This window comes from Brassica oleracea, chromosome C8 (assembly GCF_000695525.1).
Source record: "Brassica oleracea var. oleracea cultivar TO1000 chromosome C8, BOL, whole genome shotgun sequence".
NCBI lineage: Eukaryota > Viridiplantae > Streptophyta > Magnoliopsida > Brassicales > Brassicaceae > Brassica > Brassica oleracea.
Genome location: NC_027755.1, coordinates 7,726,138 through 7,729,058, shown reverse-complemented (window position 1 = coordinate 7,729,058; position 2,921 = coordinate 7,726,138).

The window sequence follows — 2,921 nt, the reverse complement described above, 5'->3', positions numbered from 1 at the left end:
ATTTAAAAGGTTGGGTAGTATAACAAAGCTTTGCTTAGTTTATAGTTATATTGAAATTGCCAAAGTCATACTTTTCCTTCTTTTTTGTCTTTTTCTTAGTTAAACTCTACTCAAACTACATACGTATATGGTTGTACCAATGATTTTCAGTTTTCTTTGATCATTTATCATCTAATCATGTTATAATATATGCAATATCATGATATTTCTAACTTTTGTAATGTGATAAGGTCAATAATAAGATAAAAGTCATAAAAAATATAAAGTGGTTCTTCTATAATGAACAATATTAAGCAATATAATGAAAATTTCAAAATCAAACTTTAAATCAAAATTTAAATCAAACAAATTAACAAAAACAAAATTAAATAAGCAAAACAAATTGAAGGACTTGGCATTTTTAATCAGGATATGAATCACTGTAAACAATTAAACAAACAAATTTCTACCAAGTTTTACTAACTTTTACTAACGTTACTATACCAATATCAATTTTACAAAGCTTACATAAACAACTGATTCACTAAATTATACAATTATTAAATTTTTTTGCCAACTCATACAAAGTTTTGTTTACATAAACAAACAAATTATACAGCCATTAAACAAGGTTTTGTAAAATCTTACAAAGTGTTTCATAAATAAACACAATTTTCACTACCAATGAAATATAACTCAAATTCACTTTTTTTTTGGTCTTTATCCTTAGAGGTTAGATGAACAAACACATATTCATCATCCAAAATATACGATTTTCTCTTAGGTTTCACTGTCACTGGAACATAATTCAGCCTCATTATACATGCATCTATGACAATCTTCCAGCATATTCTATACACTAATGCCAAATAGTGATATCTTTCATAGATTATGGCTTAAATGATATAGCATAACAAAGCGGTCTTTTCTTGGAATCTATTCATAATCATCTCCTGTTTTTTTGAATAGTATCTTTGATAATCAAAATGTATATTTTTGGAAAAACAACCCATCGTCTCCTAAAGAAAATAAAGTGAACCAATATAGTTATACCAAGCTGTACACCATGTTCCTTCTTTAACTTCCGATTTTGGTATTTCTTTCTAAAGAGTAAATTTTATAAATAATACTAGAACTTTGAGAGATAAAATGCTTCGATACGGAAGCATCTAGCTTTCCAATTTGTATTGAGAAAAAGTTTACTATATATTCATAGAAGATATAATTTTCTTTGGTCTAATGTCTGAATATATATTGCTTACGAGTAAATAGTAGAATCATAAACTCTCAGGCTCCCAACTAGAGAAGTTAAGTCTTGCGTGCCTTTTGACTGCACGGCTGTTGGCACCGGTGTCTCCTCAACAATGCATTCAACTAAAGCAGGCTGAACAGGGGCGGTGTCCGTCTCCAGTTGATGTCTTTGGTGCAGTGGGCCAGTATCGCTAGCGGTGGTGTTCTCGGTAGCAGTGAGCTTGATTCGCCACTGGCCTAGCATGTTTCTAAGAGTTTAAGAAAGCAATGAACTGGACGATGTGATGAGAGTTGTTGTCATATTGCATCCCTATTTATAGATTAGAAATGGTAATAACATAAGAGGTGGATAAGGGAAATTGGTGGGGGGTGGTGGTCACTCAGCCGGTGGAATTACGGGTAGTTGAGGCCACGATGATAGTGAGGGTTAGGGGAATAACTAGTTAGGTCTGGAACATTAAAGTTCAAGGTTTGAGTACATAAAAAAAAACTGAGATTTGAGTAAAACCTAAAAAAAAAATGTTATAAGTTTTAAGATTTTTAAGAAATTTTTTGTTTTTGAATTAGGTTTTTTTAAATTTAGAATATTGATTTAATTCTTTTTTAATTAAATAAATAAATATGATAGTTTTATTGTTTTATGAAATATATAAAATATATAAAAGTTTTAAAAACGATTTTCAATTTTTTTTTTCATTTCAAACATTTTAATTTTCTTTTTAAAACATAAAGTGATTTTTTTTAAATGTTTCTAATACTATCATAGAATGAAGTATTTCGATTCATTGTTTTTCACTATAAAATGTCATCCAACCACCCCCTCCCCCGTTAAATCTTATTTGATAGATTTTATTGACAAAATCTATATTTTTTAATAAACTGAAACTTAGGAAAATTTATACATATGACTAATCGAATAAATTTGGATTTCAATGAATCTTCTAAATGTTAGATACGAGAAGAAGAGGTTCGAAAGAAAAATGAAATCCTCTTAAATTTTGATCCAACAAAATCTCTTTAGATTTGAACCAAAAAGAAAAAAATATCTTTAGACTATGTTAAGATTTTAAGAAGCATCTATTTTCCAAAAGCCCAATCAATTGACTTAAGCCCACTAAATTGCATATACTGGAAAAGAAAATACATTAAATAATATTATTTATAAAATATATAAATTTATTTACAGATATGATACACAAATTAAAATATTTCACATTATTGTTTCAATGATATCTAATGTACAAAATATTTTATGATAATTTTAATTTTTATGAAAAATTATTTATTAATTATAATGTAGTAGTTTCTACAAAAAAAATCAAAATTCGTTTTTCTTCATAAATTGGTTAAACTTTTCAAAAACTAGTTTCCCTAAATTTTAGGGAATCTATTTATTGAAAATCTTGATTGGCAACTCAAATGGATTTTATAAATCAAAAATCTTAATGTGATGTCAAAAGCAACTCAAAACTTGATTGAATGAAAAATGGTTTCTACAAAAGCAAAAATCAAAAACTAAAGCAAAAACCACAAACAAATCAACCTCTTAATGTTTAGAGGAAGAAATGATGTCACTCTAAAAAGTAAGAAATTGACATGGCTTCACCCGGGTGGAAAGATGTTTCACTTTATTAGTTAAAGATAAGAGGAGGTTGATTGTTTGTGGTTTTTGCTTTAGTTTTTGGTTTTTG